At 41.3% G+C, this 23,232-nt stretch overlaps 1 protein-coding gene and 1 long non-coding RNA gene across 2 annotated transcripts in view; both read right to left on the bottom strand.

Annotated features, from left to right (window-relative positions):
* AP3B1 (adaptor related protein complex 3 subunit beta 1) overlaps positions 1–23,232 on the bottom strand; it is a 287,452-nt gene that overhangs the window by 81,267 nt on the left and 182,953 nt on the right.
* LOC120992420 lies at positions 537–6,133 on the bottom strand. Its single transcript, XR_005776971.1, has 3 exons — positions 5,991–6,133; positions 4,262–4,265; positions 537–549 (listed from the first exon to the last, which is right to left on the bottom strand). It is a non-coding gene; the product is annotated as an uncharacterized LOC120992420 (long non-coding RNA).

Below are 23,232 nucleotides of genomic sequence, written 5' to 3'. Positions count from 1 at the left end.
AATGCAGTAGGTGAACGTATTGCACCCGCACTGAATCCGGCACCATTCATTTCAATGGGTCTGTGTACATGAGCGTTTTTTTTCACGCATCAATTCTGCAATGCTTTAAAATCGCAGCATGTTCTATATTCTGCGTTTGTAACGCAGGACAGGCCCCATAGAAGTGAATGGGGCTGTGTGAAAAACGCATTGCATCTGCAAGCAAGTGCGGGTGCGATGCGTTTTTCACTGATGGTTGCTAAGAGATGTTGTTTGTAAACCTTCAGTTTTTTATCACGCGCGTGAAAAACGCATCAAAACGCATTGCACCCGCGCGGAAAAAACTGAACAACTAAACGCAATCGCAGACAAAACTGACTGAACTTGCTTGCAAAATAGTGCGAGTTTAACTGAACGCACCCTGAACGCATCCTGAGCCAATCTGTCACGCCCGTGTGAACCCAGCCTTAGGCTGGGTTCACACGGGCGTTGCGGGAAAATGTGCGGGTGCGTTGCGGGAACACCCGCGATTTTTCCGCGCGAGTGCAAAACATTGTAATGCGTTTTGCACTCGTGTGAGAAAAATCGCGCATGTTTGGTACCCAAACCCGAACTTCTTCACAGAAGTTCGGGCTTGGGATCGGTGTTCTGTAGATTGCTATTATTTTCCCTTATAACTATGTTATAAGGGGAAATAATACATTCTGAATACAGACTGCATAGTAAACTAGCGCTGGAGGGGTTAAAAAAATAAAAAATAAAATTTAACTCACCTTAGTCCACTTGATCGCGTAGCCCGGCATCTCCTTCTGTCTTCTTTGCTGAACAGGACCTGTGGTGAGCATTAATTACAGGTAAAGGACCTTTGGTGACGTCACTCCGGTCATCACATGATCCATCACCATGGTAAAAGATCATGTGATGACCGGAGTGACGTCACCAAAGGTCCTTTACCTGTAATTAATGCTCACCACAGGTCCTGTTCAGCAAAGGAGACAGAAGGAGATGCCGGGCCGCGATCAAGTGGACTAAGGTGAGTTAAATTATTATTATAATTTTTTTTAACCCCTCCAGCGCTGTTTTACTATGCATTCTGTATTCAGAATGCTATTATTTTCCATTATAACCATGTTATAAGGGAAAATAATAATGATCGGGTCTTCATCCCGATCGTCTCCTAGCAATCGTGCGTGAAAATGCCCCGCATCCGCACTTGCTTGCGGATGCTTTCGATTTTCACGCAGCCCCATTCACTTCTATGGGGCCTGCGTTGCGTGAAAAACGCTGAATATAGAGCATGCTGCGATTTTCACGCAACGCACAAGTGATGCGTGAAAATCACCGCTCATGTGAACAGCCCCATAGAAATGAATGGGTCGGTATTCAGTGCGGGTGCAATGCGTTCACCTCACGCATCGCATCCGCGCGGAATACTCGCCCGTGTGAAAGGGGCCTTAGGGTTCATTCAGATGGCCGTATGCTGCCCGCAAAAATGCGGATCGGTTTTTTGCTGATTAGATGCAGACCTATTCACTTCTATTGGGCCCTTTTCTTCCGTTTTATGGCTCTGCTAAACAAATAAAACATGTCCTATACTTGTCTGTGAAAATCAGGACGAGGCCCCATTGAAGTCTATGGGTCTACAAAAATACGGACTGCAATCCGTTTTTTTGCTTACATGCTGAACTGTCCGCATTTTTGCATACGGCCATCTGAGCCCTTAGTAACATGAACGGACAGTGAGACTCCCTCAATTCAGCACCAACGGGATCTGAAAAGGGCTGCATTATCAAATATTCTGGATTAGTGGACTGTAATTCATTTGTAACGACAGACTGCTTCTGAGAGAAAGCACAAAACAATATTACATACAGTTACTTTTAAAAGGGACATACTATCCACAATTTTTCCTCATACAGTATATTAAAGGGGTTGTGCAGCGATTTTATTTTGATGACCTATCCACAGGATAGGTCATCAATATCTGATAGGTGGAGGTCCGACACCTAGCACCCCCGCCGATCAGCCGTTTGAGGATGAGGCAGAGCTCCATGTGAGCGGAGGTTCCTGTTCATCTCGGAAGTGCAGTGTAATTCCATTCACTTGAATAGGGCGAGTACACTGCTGCTCCACGAGACAAAGCATAGTGTCATGGAGCGCCGCCTCCACAAACAGCTGATTGGCGGGGGTGACAGGAGTCAGACCCCCCACATCAGATATTGATGACCTATCCTGTCGCTGAACAACCCCTTTAAGGCCTCTTTCACACGGGCGTCGCGTGTGAGGGCCGATTTTTCAGCGCGAGAGCAAAGCATTTTTATTTTTGCACGCGTGAGAAAAATTGGCATGTTTGGTACCCAAACCCGAACTTCTTCACAGAAGATTTTATTATTTCCCCTTATAACATGGTTATAAGGGAAAATAATAGCATTCTGAATACAGAACGCATAGTACAATAGGGCTGGATGGGGTTAAAAAAAGCAGCTGTAAACTGACAAAGGTTTACCTACCTATATCTATGTCTGTGTTGACTGCTACAGAAGGTCAAAATTAAGCATTTAATATTCTAATTAATAGTACTGCTGAAATTAAAAACAGCGAAAAATCTATGAATACGGAGTTTAAAAAAAACCTAAAGGAAGTGTCCCTTTTACTATATGGCGGATTTTCCGTGTAGATTTGCGTGCGGAAAATCTGCACCATAGGTCATGTACATTGTATTCGGAGAATTTTAAATTCTCATGTAGACAAAGCAGATTTCAACCTGCGGTGCAGAGTTTAAAATCCCCAGCATGCCAATTTTATTTTTCCTGACCAGATTTTTTCTTTATTTACTTCAATGGGGAAAGTAAAATCCACATCAAATCTGGATCAATTGATGCGGATAGTCTGCACAGGTTTCCCTGCGAACACCTGCAGATTTCAGTGCGAATTCTCACCACATAAATCAAACGGTCTGCTTAGTGGGTGGGACTCTTTAATTTCCCCATCTCTGGCACACACACTGGGACCAATTTTATAGAAAGGAAGGGAATAAGTCACCTATATTTTTTACTCATTGAAATTCCCTTCTGTAGGTGATTATAGGGGCAGGTATCCTGGCAGAGCGGCTGTGAACAGCATTTAAAGTGGTTCTTCAGTTTGTGAATTCTTCAGAATTTTCTATATTTCCACATAAATGTAACCTAATACTACCTCAGATTTTCACACAAGTGATAAAAGTAGATAAAGATAACCGAAGTAAACATCTGAGTCAAAAATATTAAACTTGGTCATTTATTTATTGAGGAAAATTATCCATTATGACAAGGACAGCCCAGATGCAGAAAAACAGACCCAAACCATGCTACTACCACCGTGTTTTACAGATGGAATGATTTTTATGCTGGAATGCAGTGATTTCCCTTCTCCAATCGTAACTCTTCTCATTTAAACCAAAAAGTTCTATTTCGGTCTCAAATATTGTTTCAGAAGCCTTCAGGCTTGTCCAGGTGATATTTGTCAAACTGCAGACAAGCAGCAATCTTCTTTTTGGAGAGCAGCAGCTTTCTCCTTGCAATCCTGCCATGCACACCATTGTTGTTCAGTGTATACCTGATGAACATTAGCTAACTTGAGAAACCCCTTTAGTTGCTTAGAGGTAACCCTTTTCCAGCCTGATGAGCATCAACAACTCTTCTTACAAGGTCCTCAGAAATCTCCTTTGTTCGTGTCATGATACACTTTCACAAACATGTTGTGAAGATCAGACTTTGACAGATCCATGTTTGTTAAATAAAATACTGTAGGTCACCCAATCATACCTGATTGTCATCCCATTGCTTGAAAACACCTGACTAATTTTACCTTCAAATTATCTTCAAATCCAAAAGGTTCACATACTTTTTGACTCATTTTTTTATTTAGTTATCTTTATCTACTTTTAGGATTTGTGATGATACCTTTTCATTGTAATTCTGCTTAATGAGAGGACTGCTGAAAAGTGATCTATGCAGAACAGAAGTGTCATATTTTAGTGGCCTGTTAAAACTGCAGGATTTTATGACTTTTGTAATATTATGGCATAGAAAAATTACTAAAATATGGTAAACATAGAAACTTGATTTAAACATCAGGTCATTTTCTGATAACACATTCCCTTTAAGCTACCAGTATGTTTTTGGTGTGTGGGAGGAAACCCAAGAACCTTAAAGGAACCAATGTAGACCAGGGAGAACAAATACCATGCAGTTGTCCTTTACCCCAGTGTTGCATAGCAATAGTGCCATCCACTTAAATATACTTTTCTGTGTATGGTACATAGATTTAGGCTACTTTCACACTAGCGTTTTTGCTGGATCCGGCAGGGTCAGCAAAAACGCTTCCGTTACTGATAATACAACCGTCTGTGTCTGTTATGAACGGATCCTGTTGTATTATCTTTAACATGGCCAAGACGGATCAGAAAGAACTCCACTGAAAGTCAATGGGGGACAGATCCATTTTGTATTGTGTCTTGCTCCGCATCTCAGGACTGAAAGCAAACCGCAGCATGCTGAGGTTTGCTCTCCGGTATGAGAAAGGAATGCATTTTGGAGCATTCCGTTCTGTTCAGTTACGTTTTGTCCCCATTGACAATGAATGGGGACAAAACTGAAACTTTTTTTTTCATTATTGAAACCCTATGACTGATCTCAATACCGGAAAACATTAACGCTAGTGTGAAAGTAGCCTAAGAAAACACCATATGGTAATCAAAGTATCTATCAAGTATTTAAAGGGAATCTGTTGGCAGTCTTCTCTTCACCATGCTAAACCACTGATAAAACTAGGTAGGGACTGTGGAAGGCAGAAGAAATATACTGTACCTTTGTGGAGCTTTTATCATGAGGAGTAGTAGGAATATGAACTATATTCTGCCATATACAGCTCCTTAAGGGCAATGGAGGTTGTGCTTTACTTTGAAGTTCTTTCTATATTGAGCACCAAGAGACCACTACATTGAGTGGTCTCTTGGTACTCAGAGTCCCTTCCTGGTGTGGTCAAAACATTAGCATTGTCAAAACTGTGGACAAATTCCCTTCAACCTCTTCCTGCCCAGTGCCGACAGGCCTTTCTAGATGGGGCCTGGGCCAGAAGACACTCGAGGCTAATGCCTAAAATAAACGATAATGTCAATCGCAGACATTTAACCACTCAGATACCTTGGTCAAATGCGACCACGACATCTGGGCGCTAGAAAACAAAAAAACAAAAAAAAAAAAACAGGAGCAGGCACTCTCCCAGGCCTACAGGGGATCGGGGGAGCCAGATAGTGTATGCAGCAGCCTTCCATATGAACATAGTGTAATTCTCAGAAATTCCACTGCTAATGCATTGTGGTCTATGAGAGAAGCAATCTAATAACTGCATATTCAATTTCTCTGTGGGAACTTTAAAAAGTTTAAAAAAAAGAAGTTTAAAATATAAAAAAATATATATATTCAAATCACCCCCCCCCCCTTTTCCCAAAATCAAAACAGATAAACAATAAAAAAAATAAACATCATGAGCATCACTGCATGCAAAATTGTCCATTTTCTGGTTGCTTCACCTCCCACAAACATTCCAAAAAGTACAGATCGCCCCGCAAAAAATGAGTCCTCACACTGCTCCATACACATAACTCCCAAAAAGTTATAGTGGTCAGAATTTTGAAATGAAAAGATAGATTATATAATTTTTTTTTTTCTAGGTTATTATTTTTTTCAGTATTAAAATGCAAGAAAAACTATACAAATGTGGGATTGTAGTAATTGTACTGACCTGGAGAATAAAGCTAAATAGGTCAGTTTTACAGCATAGTGAACGCCGTAAAAAAAAAAAAAAAGTTTTTTTCCCAGTTACACCTCATTTGGAAATTATTTCCAGTTTCCCACTACATTGTATACAATATCAAATGGTGTCATTAGAAAGTGCAACTTGTCCTGCAAAAAACAAGCCTTCTTAGGGTCCATTCACACGTCCGTATGTGTTTTGCGGATCAGTAAAACACAGACCCCACATTGCCGGCACTCTCATAAAAAATGTATTTTCTTGTCCGCAATTGCGGACAAGAACAGGACATGTTCTATATTTTTGTGGAACGGAAGTGCGGATCCAGACAGCACATTCCGACCCCATTGAAAATTAACGGGTCCTCACCTGTTTCGCAAAATTGCGGAACGGATGCGGACCCATTTTGCAGACGTGTGAATGGACTCTTACAGCTATTTGAACGGAAAAAAAAAAAAAGTTATGGCCCGTAAAAGGTATGGAGTGAAAAACTAAAATGCAAAAAAGGACAGGGTTAACATATATGGTATACATAAGGAATTAGCGGGTCTTATTTATCAAAATCACCCCTGTCCATAACCAAAGAAAACTACTTTTTTTTCTCCTGAGCAGCGGAACAGAGTCGGATTGAATGTACAGTATATTTTGGGATTTATATTTAGTTGGATGCTTGCATCTTTTAGTCACATAGGTTTATGCAATTTTTTCACTTTTGTAGTTTCGCCAAGGAAAAGATGGCTTTACATGCACCACCGCCCCCATTTACCACAATCAATCACACAATTCATTAAATGGATCATTTTGGGAACTGCAACTGCAATTACCTACATAGATTATGCATGAGTGAGAGTATAAAAAAAAAAAAAAGAAGGGAAGCCCTATATTTTGCGGGTGCAAAATAAAATAACAATAAATCCTGTGCACGTCCCCTGTGTGCATTTACATATATGGACAGCCTAGGCAACTGAAGTCTTCCCTTACAGCTTCCTTCTCTTTACCAAGTACCTTATCCATAACCTTGGCTAAACTGAACTCTGTTCTTTGAGGAGGTGACAAAAGAACTAGAAAACTGATTGAAGGGGGCCATTATGTATCAACTTAAAAAAAAAGACCAAAGTGATTGATGAAACTCTCAGTCACCTTCACTGTGAGCGGCTGCACCTGTATCCTTTATGTCAAATGACCTGAAAATCCTGCTGACAGCCTAACATTCACCACAAGGATACACTGCTCAGAACTCTTCCTTAATATTATTTTAATTGCTAGCAAATTGGAGACAAGGAGCTGCAATGTGTGATCAGATTCTGATATTTAAGAAAAGGGGGAAACAATTATCTGCCATAAATGGACAAATGTAATCACAATACAGAATAATATAATATTTCAACAGATGAAAGACTCAGAAGAAAAAGTCATGTTCTGATCAGCGGATTTGTTCTTGATCTTCATTGGGGAAACCACCAACATGTGCATGTGCATTAACCCCTTAAGGACTCTATTTCACCCTAAAGACCCGGCCATTTTTTGCAATTCTGACCAGTGTCACTTTAAGTGCTGATAACTTTAAAACGCTTTGACTTATCCAGGCCATTCTGAGATTGTTTTTTCGTCACATATTGTACTTCATGACACTGGTGAAATGAAGTAAAAAAAAATTAAATTTTTATTTATAAAAAAATACCAAATTTACCAAAAATTTGTAAAAAATTGCAAATTTCAAAGTTTCAATTTCTCTACTTCTATAATACATAGTAATACCTCCAAAAATAGTTATTACTTTACATTCCCCATATGTCTACTTCATGTTTGGATCATTTTGAGAATGATATTTTATTTTTTGGGGATGTTACAAGGCTTAGAAGTTTAGAAGCAAATCTTGAAATTTTTCAGAAATTTTCAAAAACCCACTTTTTATGGACCAGTTCAGGTCTGAAGTCACTTTGCAAGGCTTACATAATAGAAACCACCCAAAAATGACCCCATTCTATAAACTACGCCCCTTAAGGTATTCAAAACTGATTTTACAAACTTTGTTAACCCTTTAGGTGTTCCACAACAATTTATGGAAAATAGAGATACAATTTCAAAATTTCACTTTTTTGGCAGATTTTCCATTTTAATAATTTTTTTCCAGTTACAAAGCAAGGGTTAACAGCCAAACAAAACTCAATATTTATGGCCCAGATTCTGTAGTTTACAGAAACACCCCATATGTGGTCGTAAACCGCTGTACGGGCACACTGCAGGGCACAGAAGGAAGGAATGTCATACGGTTTTTGGAAGGCAGGTTTTGCTGGACTGTTTTTTTTGACACCATGTCCCATTTGAAGACCCCCTGATGCACCCCTAGAGTAGAAACTCCATAAAAGTGACCCCATCTAAAAAACTACACCCCTCAAGGTATTCAAAACAGATTTTACAAAAACGTCGTTAACCCTTTAGGTGTTCCACAAAAGATATTGGCAAATGGAGATGAAATTTCAGAATTTAAATTTTTGGGCAAATTTTCCATTTTAATCCATTTTTCCCAGTAACAAAGCAAGGGTAAGGCCTCTTTCACACTTGCGTTGTCCGGATCCGGCGTGTACTCCACTTGACGGAATTACACGCCGGATCCGGAAAAACGCAAGTGTACTGAAAGCATTTGAAGACGGAGCCGTCTTCAAAATGCTTTCAGTGTTACTATGGCAGCCAGGACGCTATTAAAGTCCTGGTTGCCATAGTAGGAGCGGGGAGTGGGGGAGCAGTATACTTACAGTCCGCGCGGCTCCCGGGGCGCTCCAGAATGACGTCAGAGCGCCCCATGCGCATGGATGACGTGATCCATGTGATCACGTGATCCATGCGCTTGGGGCGCCCTGACGTCCCTCTGAAGTGCCCCGGGAGCAGCACGGACTGTAAGTATACTGCTCCCCCGCTCCCCTTTACCATGGCTGCCATGACTTTAGTGTCCCGGCAGCCATGGTAACCATTCAGAAAAAGCTAAACGTCGGGTCCGGCTATGCGCCGAAACGTTTAGCTTAAGGCCGGATCCGGATCAATGCCTTTCAATGGGCATTAATTCTGGATCCGTCGATGCGGCAAGTGTTCCGGATTTTTGGCCGGAGCAAAAAGCGCAGCATGCTGCGGTATTTTCTCCGGCCAAAAAACGTTCCGTTCCGGAACTGAAGACATCCTGAACGGATTTCTCTCCATTCAGAATGCATTAGGATAATCCTGATCAGGATTCTTCCGGCATAGAGCCCCGACGACGGAACTCTATGCCGGAAGAAAAGAACGCAAGTGTGAAAGAGCCCTTAACAGCCAAACAAAACTCAATATTTATGGCCCTGATTCTGTAGTTTACAGAAACACCCCATATGTGGTCGTAAACAGCTGTACGGACACATGGCAGGGCGCAGAAGGAAAGAAATGCCATACAGTTTTTGGAAGGCAGATTTTGCTTGACTGGTTTTTTTGACACCATGTCCCATTTGAAGCCCCCCTGATGCACCCCTAGAGTAGAAACTCCAAAAAAGTGGCACCATTTTAGAAAACTACGGGATAGGGTGGCAGTATTGTTGGTACTAGTTTAGGGTACACTTTTTGTGAGGCAAGATAACAAGAAATAGCTGTTTTGGCACAGTTTTTATTTTTTGTTATTTACAACATTCATCTGACAGGTTAGATCATGTGATATTTTTATAGACCAGGTTGTCACGGAAGCAGCGATACCTAATATGTATACTTTTTGTTTTTATTTATGTAAGTTTTAGTTGAAGCAAAAAAAAAAACAACATGTTTTAGTGTTTCCATAGTCTGAGAGCCATAATTTTTTCAGTTTTTGGGCGATTACCTTGGGTAGGGTATGATTTTTGCGGGATGAGATGACGGTTTTATTGGCACTATTTTGGGGTGCATGTGACTTTTTGATCGCTTGCCATTTCACTTTTTGTGATGTAAGGTGCACAGTTTTTATTTTAAATTTTTTACGGTGTTCATCTGAGGGGTTAGGTCATGTGATATGTTTATAGAGCCGGTCGATACGGACACGGCGATACCTAATATGTATACTCCCCCCCCCCCCCCTATTTTTCACCAATTTTTGGGGGAAAAATGATGTTTTTGTTTATTTTTACTTGAAACTTTTAATTTTTTTTGGGGGGGGGGGGGGACGACTTTATTTTTTCAAATTTTATTTTTTGTCCCACTTTGGGACTTGAACTTTTGGGGGTCTAATCCTTTACAATGCATGCCAATACTTCTGTATTGGAATGCATTGGATGTATGAGTAATACTGTGTGTATTACTCATACAGCTTCCGGCCTGTGAGATCCAGGGGGCTGGATCTCACCGGCTCGTCACAGGAAGGCAGCGCGATGCCTTCCTTAGGCATCGCGCTGCCTTCCATGCCATCGGGTCCCCCCTACAGCCGCATGGGGACCCGATGGCACCGCCACACGCCGCCGCAAACCGCAGGTAAAGCCGCAAACCCCCCCGCGCATTTAGCCAAGGTGCCTGCTCAATGACTTCAAGTTATAGTTCACTGCCTGCAAAGATCAAAACGGGGACAGAGACAATGGACTTATAGCTCACAGCCTCTGTAGGAGAAATGTACTAGAGCCACTTTACTGACCCCTCCATATGGATTAAGATACCCCCTTCTCTAAGCACTCACACACCCATAACTTTATTAAAAACATTTTAGAGTGACTTACGGAAAAAGGCTAGCAATACAAACAAAAAATATATTTTCAGCCATGTTCGCACACTTGCTTATAACATTAAAGGTAAAAAAACAAAAAAAAAAAGTCGGGTCATTTAAAGATGTACTTAACCCCCACAATGTAAAAGTAAGCTGGTGTTGCACTGTGTGCCGCTGCTCTGCTATTCCAGGCAAGGGTCACTCCATTCACCCTGTGTTTATTGGAGCTAGTATTCAGTGAAACTTCTCTGAAACTTCTTTCTGTTCCGCTGCTCAGATGCAGATCTGTCCTCCTACTTATTTTAGTTGTTTGTTCCACCCCTTTGTCAGAGCTTTAGGTTTCTAGTTCTCTAGTTAGACCAGCAAAGTTATGCTTTTCAATGTCTCTGCCCGTGTACCGAACTTCTGCCTGTTTACGGACCTTGTTTATCTGCAGTTTGCCCTTACTTCAGATTCGTTTACGGAATACACGTTAGGGCAGGCTGTTCATCTCTGCCCAGTTTCTGACTTTTAAGTATTGCCTGAACCTCCAGTGCTGTGCACTAGTGTCTCTGACCCTCATGGGTCAGCTACCAACTACAATGGAACTATTCCAAGAGGTAGCGGCCTGGTTGGTTCCCTGCAGCAGTCAGTTCCCTGTACAGGGGTTAAAGGGTCAATACTAGAAGACAACGTCCTTAGGTTTAGCTCAAAGCTAAACTGGTTAGTTGCCACAGTTTGTCCATGCCCACTGTTCATTACAACTGGCATATGTAACTGCTTGCCTAACAAAATACATATCAATTTAACAATTTATTTTCAGCCTCTGTTAATGAATGGTAATTCTTCAGGAACTATACCTTGTAAGGATTTTGACTAACCCCCCCACAGCATCAGTAGATAAGTAATTATGATAACTGTTAGAATTTACCAAGTCATGCAACCTTCATCACCTTACATCCTATGGATGCAAAGGATTCCAGGTTGCTGTGTTGCCATCGCTGATACCGGGGCAGCCAGAGACCGAGGTACAGTACACAATCTTTTATGCTTGCACACAAAACATTACCATTTATGGACTTTCTACAATTTTAGGTACAGAATGGCCAAACTCTTTAAAGGGATTTTTTTCATAAAGAAGTCAACCTGATTTCAACTGGTCCAGCTTCTCTAACCATTGGCGATGAGCTGGTATTGCCAGGGGAAGCCACTTTCTGAAATTCATTACCTTTTTGAAAGTGCCTGTCCATTCTACGTCATAGAATTAGATATAAAGTTGGAGAACATTCTGCAGGTTGTCCATCTGCCCTAATAGGACATATAGATAGTGGCTGTCCTTGTAAGACAACCCTTGAAATCTAGGAAAACCAGAGAACCACGATTTTTACCAAGCTCAATGTTTGACCTGGGAGGACAACTCAAGTACTTACAGGTAAATTATTTTTATCTTTTCGCATGGGAGTTAAAGCGGATCTGTCATTTCAGCAGACTTTACAGAATAAGGGCCATGTGTGTACATTATGAGCAGCACTATATCTGATTATTATATGACTTAAACCTACAGAGAGGACAATAGATGATAAATGAAAGATACCCTCTCTTAATTATCTGTTTTCCTGAGCTAGTAGGAGGATACTTTGCTGTGCATGGGAGACATCATAGCAGCTAAACAGACGAGGAGCTCTTGCTCCTGACACACCTGTAGAGGCAGAATCTGCATGGAGGACATTACTGTGCAGTACTGAGCAGTGTAGCTGTGAATCCAGAAAGATTATACTAATAAATTGAAAATGAGTGATTAGTGCAGGAGCTGGTCATTAGAAAAAGAAGAATATTTCTCTAATAAAATATATTACAAACTTTCTTATCTTCATTTGTACTACTGATTTATGCAAAGTTTCTAGAAACGACAGTGGCCTTTTTTTTTTTTTTTTTTTAATTGAACATCTTTATTATTATACAGGGAAACAACAGAAAAAAAGTAAAAAAAGGAGAACAAAGAAATAATCATTAACATTTAATGTACTTTAAACTAACTCCCTGTTATCGCCCAGTCTCTTTTTTTTCCCCCTTCCCGCGATGCGTCCAGTGTCCTCCCTCTGAGAGGGGAATAGGGGAATAGGGGAAGAGAGGAAGAGAGGAAGAGAGGAAGAGAGGAAGAGAGGAAGAGAGGGAGAGAGGGAGAGAGGGAGAGAGGGAGAGAGGGAGAGAGGGAGAGAGGGAGAGAGGGAGAGAGGGAGAGAGGGAGAGAGGGAGAGAGGGAGAGAGAGAGAGAGAGAGAGAGAGAGAGAGAGAGAGAGAGAGAGAGAGAGAGAGAGAGAGAGAGAGAGAGAGAGAGAGAGAGAGAGAGAGAGAGAGAGAGAAAAAGAAAACAAAAAAACAAAAAAACAACCAAGCCTATCAAAGCCTTCAAGCCCCCCATATCTTATTCCATTTCTCCAATCCACCTCTCTGCTTATACAAGATCCGTTCGTAGTTTTTAATCTTGGTAACCAGATTAATCCAGTTATTTAACTTCGGGGGATGGCGTGCAAACCAATTTCGACTGATCAGCAGTCTGGCCAATAGTAGTACTCTACCCAATATAATCTTTTGATATTTATGGGCCGTCAATGAAGACAAATCGTTAAGTAGAAACAGTTGTGGATCAGGAGATATAGATATTTTTAACCTGTCGGCGAGAAGATTTCCAATGCACTTCCAGTATACTGACAGATCGGGACACAGCCATATCATATGAAGATAATCCGCTCCTGTATTATCACAGCGAGGGCAATTAGAAGTATCTCTCAATCCACATCTATTCAACCAAACAGGGGTAACAAAGTCTATGGTAGATGTTAAACTGTGTAAGCACATGATTAAAATTATGGGAGAGTACATCAGGGTTAGTGAAAATAGTTCCCCATCCCACCGACTTTATATTTGGGCAGTCCACTTCCCAGGCGCTTTGACCTGGTGATTGTGTATCAGAAAAACGTGACTTAATCAATAATTTATATATATTTAAAAATCTTCATTTTTCGTGACGTTTCGCCTAACCATTGATTTAATGGTGAGAAGGTATCTATTTCCAATCGTGATTTATCTTCCAAGACAGTGGCCATTTAAGTTACGAAGACACTGTCTCCATAACATATGTACAAGATACCCATTATATGTGAGGAAACTATAATAAATATAGAGCACGGTATATAAATTTAATTATCTGAGAAAAAAATCCATAAAATATATACCCTTTACTAAAGAATCATAAAAAAATACTCCACTGCTCAAATAAGATCATGTTTCTCTCACAAGCCATGCTCTTCTTGAGGAAAGAGAAAATCATCTCTGTCACTTGTCTACTAAACCCAAAGTGATTTCTTCAAATCAAATCCCTAAAAAGCAGATGACAATAGACCTTGACAGCTATGTGGTATCATGACCTTCTGTGAGGTGACCTCTCACTCTGATTTCTTAATCCATCTGCTCATGTGCACATCACACAGATTATTATTCCTTCCCCACAAGGCAGGAAAACCCTTGAAATAAACATCTCACCATCTTGCAGTGACACACTTGAAAGGCGAGAGATAGACGGGTAAAAAAAAATATATATATATCTGCACATGCCAGCAACTGCTCTTGTGGGGGGACAAGCGGCATCACTTCCTTTGGGCATTTATTACCTGTTAAAAAACAATCTTTTGGTGAGTGGCAGTTCAGGGTTTTTGAGAGCAGGCTGCAATATTTCTTCGGGTCTGCTGAGTCATAATTAAAGCTGAACCGAGCGGAATTGGAGAGGGAAGGTCAGCGAGGTGCCGTATGAGAGATGAGGCTGGGCTGATCGGGACCAAATGAACAAATTATGATGGGCCCCACTCAATGTGATGAGGTCAAATGCTTGTTTCTACCCACTGACAGTTCAATTTCCCTGAAATGTCTCTCGATTCTCTATGAACTAATTATGAATGAAACGTTATCAACTGCCCACACCAAAAGCGGCCTAAACGTTATTTCTTGGTGCTCCTAATGTCAAAATATTGTCTGGAGGAGCATCGTGCCAGAACATGCTGCTTCTAAAACACAATGTGCAGCATCATTTAAATATCCGTAAATCTGAGCCCCTGGTGTACACTGCACTGCCTGATCCAAGCATAAATGGCTTCTTGTGGATTGATTTGTGCTAAACTGTTTCCATGAGGACTACAATAGGTAGGAAAAAGGAATCATGAACCGCACTAGGGTCTAAGTGACCGTCCATAATACAGTATATAGAAGGCAATATCATTGTTTATGGATTTTGAGTTGTGATTGCTATGTTAAAGGGACATTTCCGTCAGAAACGGGAATTTTTTTAAAACTCAAAATTACGGTAATATTTTTTTAAGCATTTTTTAGGTTTTTCTTCATTTCAGCAGTATACCATTGAAAATTATATACACAATATTGTCCTTCTGTAACATCCCAGCTCCTAACATATATACAGTGCTTGAAAGTTTGTGAACCCTTTGGAAATGTCTATATTTATGATAGAAATGTAACCTGAAACAACATTTGGGGATTTTTTTTTTATTGAGGAAAATGGTCTAAATATCACATGTCTGAGAACTGCAAAGGCATGTGAATCTTTTGGATTAGCAGAAAATGAGAGTCAGGTGTTTTCAATCAATAGGATGACAATCAGGTGTGAGCGGGCAACCTGTTTTATATGCAGAACAGGGATCTATCAAAGTCTGACCTTCACAACACGTTTGTGGAAGTGTATCATGGCACGAACAAAAGAGATTTCTGAGGACCTCAGAAGAACAGTTGTTGATAATCATCAGGTTACAAAACAGTTGTTGATAATCATCAGGTTAGGGCTCTTTCACACTTGCGTTCTTGTCTTCCGGCATAGAGTTCCGTCGTCGGGGCTCTATGCCGGAAGAATCCTGATCAGGATTATCCTAATGCATTCTGAATGGAGAGAAATCCGTTCAGGATGCATCAGGATGTCTTCAGTTCCTGAACGGAACGTTTTTTGGCCGGAGAAAATACCGCAGCATGCTGCGCTTTTTGCTCCGGCCAAAAATCCGGAACACTTGCCGCAAGGCCGGATCCGGAATTAATGCCCATTGAAAGGCATTGATCCGGATCCGGCCTTAAGCTAAACGTCGTTTTGGCGCATTGCCGGAGCCGACATTTAGCTTTTTCAGAGTGGTTACCATGGCTGCCAAGACGCTAAAGTCCTGGCAGCCATGGTAAAGTGTAGCGGGGAGCGGGGGAGCAGTGTACTTACCGTTCGTGCGGCTCCCCGGGCGCTCCAGAGTGACGTCAGGGCGCCCCAAGCGCATGGATCACGTCATCCATGCGCATGGGGCGCTCTGACGTCACTCTGGAGCGCCCCGGGAGCCGCACGGACTGTAAGTATACTGCTCCCCCGCTCCCCGCTCCTACTATGGCAACCAGGACTTTAATAGCGTCCTGGCTGCCATAGTAACACTGAACGCATTTGGAAGACGGTTCCGTCTTCAAATGCTTTCAGTACACTTGCGTTTTTCCAGATCCGGCGTGTAATTCCGGCAAGTGGAGTACACGCCGGATCCGGACAACGCAAGTGTGAAAGAGGCCTAACAAAATCATCTATAAAGAGTTTAGAATTCAGAGACAGATTATGTACAAATGGTGGAAATTCAAGACTAATATTAACCTCCCCAGTGGTGGTCAACCAACAACGATAATGCTAAGAGCAAGACGTATAATAATCCACAAGGAAACCAAGGTAACTTCTAAGCAGCAAAAGGCCTCATTACATTTGCTGAGGTTCATGAGTCCTCCATCAGGAAGTCACTGAATAACAATATGTATGGCAGTTGGTGGTAGCATCATTGTTTTGGGCCCCATTTGCTGTACCTGGGCCAGAACGACTTGCCTTCATTGATGGAACAATGCAGTCTGTATTATACCAGCACATTCTATAGGAAAACATCAGTACATCTGTCTGTGAGTTGGATCTTAAGAGAACGTGGGTCATGCAGCATGACAACGATCGCAAGAATGATTAAATAAGAATAAAGTTAAAGTTTTAAAAGAGTCAAGTCAAAGTCTTGACCTTAATCAAATAGAAAAGTTGGTAGGATGGAAGGATCTGAAGCGAACAGTTCATGGGAGGAAACCTACTAACATAACACAGTTGAAGCTGTTAGTACAGCGGTATGGGCTAAAATTCTTCCAAGATGAAGATATTGAGATGATATTATTACTGCACAAGGGGATCACACCAGATACTGAAAGCAAAATTTTAAATACTTTTGCCACTCGCAAACATGTGACATTGAATCATTTTCCTCCAAGTCTAATATTTGAACTCATTTTTTGATATGGTTATCTTTATCTACTTTTATGAAAATCTGCTGTAGTTTTAGGTCAAACCTATGCAGAAGGGTTCACAAACTTTCAAGCAGCACTAAGTAATCCATGATTTAGTTTAATACTGATGTAAAGGAAAGATGTTATCTGCTAGTATAACAGTAGATTCATAGAATGTGAATAACAGTACGGCATCTCTTGGTCTCTTGATAGGCCTAGATAAAGATGAAGAATATATGGAGAGACTTCAAAAACGTATATCCAGAACACAATATATGCTTCTTCTTTAGAAAAAAAAAATACATAGAATATTTAAAGACAGGCTGTTAATGCGATAATTTTTTATGTCCCTTTAACATCATTTAAAAACATCCATTTTATAAAGAATTTTGGATTTTGGATGAGGTAGAAAAAGATTAAAAAAAAGCATTAAAAAAAACACGTGGTTTTTGCAGTTTGTTTTCTTCCATCAAGAGTAACACACAGCAGACTAAGGCTGCGTTCACACGGGCGAGATTTCCGCGCGGGTGCAATGCGGTAGGTGAACGCATTGCACCCGCACTGAATCCGGACCCATTCATTTCAATGGGGCTGTTCAGATGAGCGATGATTTTCACGCATCACTTATGCGTTGCGTGAAAATCGCAGCATGCTCTATATTCTGCGTTTTTCACGCAACGCAGGCCCCATAGAAGTGAATGGGGTTGCGTGAAAATCGCAAGCATCCGCAAGCAAGTGCGGATGCGGTGCGATTTTCACGCATGGTTGCTAGGTGACAGTCTATTCACTGTATAATTTTCCCTTATAACATGGTTATAAGGGAAAATAATAGCATTCTGAATACAGAATGCTTAGTAAAATAGCGCTGGAGGGGTTAAAAAAAAAATGAACTCACCTTCTCCTCTTGATCGCGTCGTTCCCAGTCTCTTCTGATGAGCTATCGGCTAAAGGACCTTTGGTGACGTCAGATCACATGCTCCAATCACATGGTCCATCACCGTAGTGATGTACCATGTGATTGGAGCATGTGATCTGACGTCACCAAAGGTCCTTTAGCCGACAGCTCATCATTAAAGAAGTAAAGAAGAGATCGGGAACTACGCGGAGGAGGTGAGTTAATTTTTTTATTTTTTTTTAACCCTCAATTGATCACCTACTATGCATTCTGTATTCAGAATGCTAATATTTTCCCTTATAACCATGTTATAAGGGAAAATAATACAATCTACAGAACACCGATCCCAAGCCCGAACTTCTGTAAAGAAGTTCGGGTCTGGGTACCACAGTCGGTTTTTTATCACGTGCGTGCAAAAAAACATTGCACCCGCGCGATAAAAACTGAACATCGGAACGCAATCGCAGTCAAAACTGACTGCACTTGCATTCCTACTTGCGCGGGTTTGCCGCAACACACCGGGACGCATCCGGACCTAATCCGGACACGCTCGTGGGAACCCAGCCTAAGTCTACTTTTACACTCGCGTTTTGGGCGGATCAGTCATGGATCTGCAAAAACGGATCCGTTACAATAATACAACCGCATGCATCCGTCATGAACGGATTCGTTTTTTTTATCTGTAACATAGCCAAGACGGATCCGTCATAACCTCTATTGAAAGTCAATGGGAGACAGATCCGTTTTCTATTGTGCCAGATTGTGTCAGGGAAAACGGATCCGTCCCCATTGACTTACATTGTGTGCCAGGACAGATCAGTTTGGCTCAGTTTCGTCAAGCGGACAGCGAAACGCTGCAGGCAGCGTTTTGGTGTCCGCCTCCAGAGCGGAATGGAGACGGAACGGAGGCAAACTGATGCATTCTGAGCGGACCCTTTTCTATTCAGAATGCATTAGGGCAAAACTGATCCGTTTTGGACCGCTTGTGAGAGAACCATGACTGATCTCACAAACGGAAAGCCAAAACGCGAGTGTGAAAGCAGCTTTAATTTACATGCAACTCTGTCTCTGTTGTAAATTCAGTAAAAAAATCCCTAAACAAATTAGCGCAGCATGCTGCACTATTTTGTCCAGTAAAATAACAGACACCACAAGGAATCCACTTTAGTCAATGGGTACGTTAGTGCGGTTGGCATCATTATGACGTATCAAGCACAGAAGTTAGTTTTGATGTTCTGTTCCTAGGACAGAGCAGAAAAATGGAAATAACAGCATAGAATGTTAGCCATCCCCCAGGTCAAACCAGCAAACATGTATACACCCTGAGGGGCTAAACAAAATCAAGTGGACATACAGGATAAACCCAACCAGGAACACCCCACTTATGGGCAAGTTAAGTCCCACCCATTTTTTGCTCGAGACCGACAAATTTGCTCGGACTCTCTCTGAATATTAGGGAAAGTCCATGAAAATTCAGGAGGACTGTTGCCAACTATGACGTAGTAGTAGTAGTATGAGCTACATGTTCCTGCACTGGATCTACAATCAAGATGTTGGCGGCGCGCTCTCAGCAATCGAATGGATGAGGGCAAGTATGATTTTATTAATTGTTTTCATTATTTTACACTGTAATATTGCTGCCAAATGCTGTCAGCTATGAACACTGCGTCTGAGGGGTACAATTACGGGAAGCGGTGTGATTGCCGCTCCCTGTCATTTCAACCACTACTTACAAAGAAATGTTCTTCATGATGAATTACTTGGTCACAAAGCACATTTTATTACCGTATCCAGCTTAGCCGGACACCACCAGAGCCCGACTCACTAAATTGGATCCGGTGGGTTTCCAGCATACTGTAAATGCCAGCTTTCTGGTGGAAAAAAAGCACTGGTCAAACTCACTGGCTTCCAGATCTTTCAGTATTTTGCTCATTCCAGGTCATGAAGAGAGATAAGATGACTGCAGTGGTGCAGCCTCACATTTTGGGCCCCTAATATCAAGAAATCCTATCCAGTGAACGGAGCTGAGCTGTTATACCAGGCGAAACCCATGGATAAGAGCGGCTTCCGTTTTTAGAAGAAGACATGTATGTTCTTCATCTGCCTAGCATTAAAATATCTCATGTTTAAATATCTGTTAACCGTAATGACACAGACGACATGTTAACTCTTCTTAGTCATACTCACTGCTCCTCAAAGTTTCTTTTTATATATAACTACTATAGCCAGTGCCATTGATCGTGTGACTAAAACGCCCCGTATAATACCACTGTCATCAGATGTACACTGTGGGGAGTGACGGGACGGACCATGCCCCCTTGGCTGTGGTCACAGAGAAGGAGGACCTCACAATTAGACATGGTACAACGCGGCTCATTATTATTAGATCTCTTTCCTTTGTCAAATTCACACTATAATTGTATTGTTCTAAAGTTGTTCCTTGATGGCAGCTGCTTGCCCATCATTTGTATTTTTCTCGTTAATCCTGACGCAGCAAATTAACCTTTAATTACCATTGTTAAAATTTAAATGAGCCTTGTGTCTGGCTTGGGCTGGCTTCTATCAGTGAATGATTGTGCTGGAAAAGCAAAGGGGTCAATGAATATGTCCCACGTCATGTCTGATCGCTGCTAAAGATGTGAGGAGGGAGATCTTACCTCACCAATCTACGAGCAACATATTTTGGTCCTAACACTTATTGACAGTGCTATAACTGGACACGTAATTAGCCTGCAGGTCATTCGCTTCCTGAAGACGCCTCGCCTCCACCTGGCCGCACAGAAGGATTGGATCATTATCATATCAACTGTGCTATTAGAATACAGGGTTAGAAGGTATCAATATTAAAAATCCCAAGGTAAACCATGAAGAGCAACGTCACTTGTATATGGTCGTCTTGTAACAATGGCCTCTAAATAGCAACAGACATATATACCGTATATATACATATACAGATGCAGGAAAGGCAAGGTAAGATAAGTCACTGTCAGATCCAAAGGATTGGACATGTTGAAAAATTAACAGCAAGATTAATCTCTCCCAGATATCTGCTGCCAGGGGAGACCCCAATATACATTAAGGTCCTAACAGTCACATTAAAATTGGAAAAACTCTCCCAAAATGTCAATTTTGTATTGTAGATTTTTTATGTGTGTCTAAAGTAAATCTTGTTTGCGCACAAATCAGGGGACACAATTGCATTTTCAACTCCTTCCAGTAACATTTTTCCCCTTCGTGTTCCAGCAGTCATAACTTAAATTTTTTTTCTCCTAAATTTTTATTTTTTTAATTTTCAGGATTAGTTGTAGGTTTTTAGGAACCATTTTGGCATATTAAATGACTTATTGTTTTATTTTTAGGGAAAAAGATAAAAAAAAAATATATGTTTTACTTTAAATTTTGTTGTATTTATTTACAGCATTCACTGTGTGGTACAAATTACATAGCCTGAAGGGGAGGAAGGGCAGTTGTTTTAGATGCTCCTATCTCTGGATAGGTAGCAGCTGGAGATATGACATTCCAAGCTTTCAAACAATACCAAAATCACAGCAATATCTTCAGTACATGGAAGACATCAGTGTTAGAAAAGGGGATGCAGATCATGAAGCTGAAAATGAAAGTAAAAGCCGGTTTTACTGTGTTTATTCTCGACTTTCTAACAGTGATATCTCCTGCTTATGTTGCGCTAATGCCAGCTTTCAAACAAGACTAGGCCCATGTATTTAGCTGCTACAAATCAGGAGATATAAGCAGCTAAACCAGACACCCCCCCTCCCCTTTCCACTTCTGCCCAAGCTGTGCTCTGGCAGACCATTTCAGCAAGTGAAAGATATCATGTCATATCACATTATTCACGGCTCGTTTCCATGGTTATGACCACCCTGCAATCCATCAGTGGTGGTCATGCTTGCATACTATAGGAAAAAGTGCTAGCCTCTCTGGTGTCCAGGACCGTGGGAGCCAGAAGTTGCACTACGTTTTTTCCAGAATAGTAAAAATACTCCTCTGACCATTTTTGAGGAGTATTTTCACACGAGGAGTACGAAAGCTTGAGCTTGAGCTTGTTCATATCTGCGTTTAAGGCTACGTTTGGAGCCTCTGTTGACAAAAAAGCCTTGTATGCAAAACTTTTTTGTCTGGTAAAAAGACAGGCTTGTGAACGGGAACTGAACGGACTCCTTCATAGTCAGCAGAGTCTGTTCAGCTTCTTTCCTGTCAGGCTGGACTTGCATCACATTTTTGTCATATAGTTAATGTACACAAAAAATGTATATATGTTATCAGACAGATGCCATACTGTTGCATCCATCACCACAGAGTTCCCTTGTTAAAAAATTTTTTTTAAAAATAATAAAAATAAATGAAAAAGGATACGTTAGCCTTCAGTTTTTTTGCTGAACCTTGCAGGATGGAAAAACGTGGTACACTACACTTTCCCATCCTGCAGAGTTCTGCAAAAGAAAACTGGCGTAAAAAGTAGCAAATTAAGGCACACACCATATGTGTGCAATAATTTGTGACTAGAGGCGTATGGGAATGACAGTCTTGATAAATGTCCGAATGACTCATGTTGAACATGGTGTCAGAGTTGAAAACAGCATGTTATAGATCAGGAGGATCTGATTAGTTTTTTTGAATCTTTTAACAAAAAAACATATACATCAATCTGCCCAGCTCCTCTTGCCTAAAAATTACTTTGTATTTTCATAGTGACGGGTTCCCTTAAATTCTATCTGTATAGCACCACTTGATGATTGTTCTTCTCTTATTTCTATGTCCAGCTCGCCAAGGTGGACACACGTGGTCAGTTCAATCCTTCAACTGGCTTAAACAGCAGACCTATCGCAGACATTTAGAGGGGTTTTCCTGAAAAAGTTAATGACGACTTATTCTCAGGATAGGCCATTATTATCACATCAGCGAGGGTCCAAGTCTTGGCATCCCCATGGAACGTTTGTTTCAGGCTCCCGGCAGATTTCCAAGGAGAGCATCGTACATCAGTGCTGATCAGTGGGGCGTTACACTCCCACAGATCTGATACAGATGACCTATCCTGAGGAAGTCATAAATATCTTTTCCTGGATCCCCCCTTTAAACCCTCAGATGCCATGGTCAATTGTGACCACAGCATCTGAGACGGTTTTCCACAGAAATAACGCATTGAAATAGGGGAGGCTGTTTCTTGGTGGTGATAGGCCAGATCCTGTAGAAAGCTACCAGGCCTATCACAGGTATATTCCAATGTAGCCCTGTAGGTGGCATCACTGCATTGGAATATGCAGAATTTCCTATCCACTTATCTATAAGGGCATCTGTCAGCAGATTTGTACCTATGATGAAATTTTCACTGCCTGGTCCTCTCAATCAAAGTGCAGATGGAGCAGCAGTTGCAGAGAGAGCAAAGCCTCTCGGAGTAACGGCAATGCCCCATTGCTCCTAAAGGCTCATTTTCATATATTAAAACTTCAATTTTTTTTAGCAATGTGGGCACATATGAACATGGGACCAACACAGATGCCTTCAGCTGCCAAGCGCACATATAACAGGTCAGCCAGTTTCATAGGTACAA

This window comes from Bufo bufo, chromosome 2 (genome assembly GCF_905171765.1).
Source record: "Bufo bufo chromosome 2, aBufBuf1.1, whole genome shotgun sequence".
Taxonomy (NCBI): domain Eukaryota; kingdom Metazoa; phylum Chordata; class Amphibia; order Anura; family Bufonidae; genus Bufo; species Bufo bufo.
This window is presented reverse-complemented; position numbering and strand designations above follow the sequence as displayed.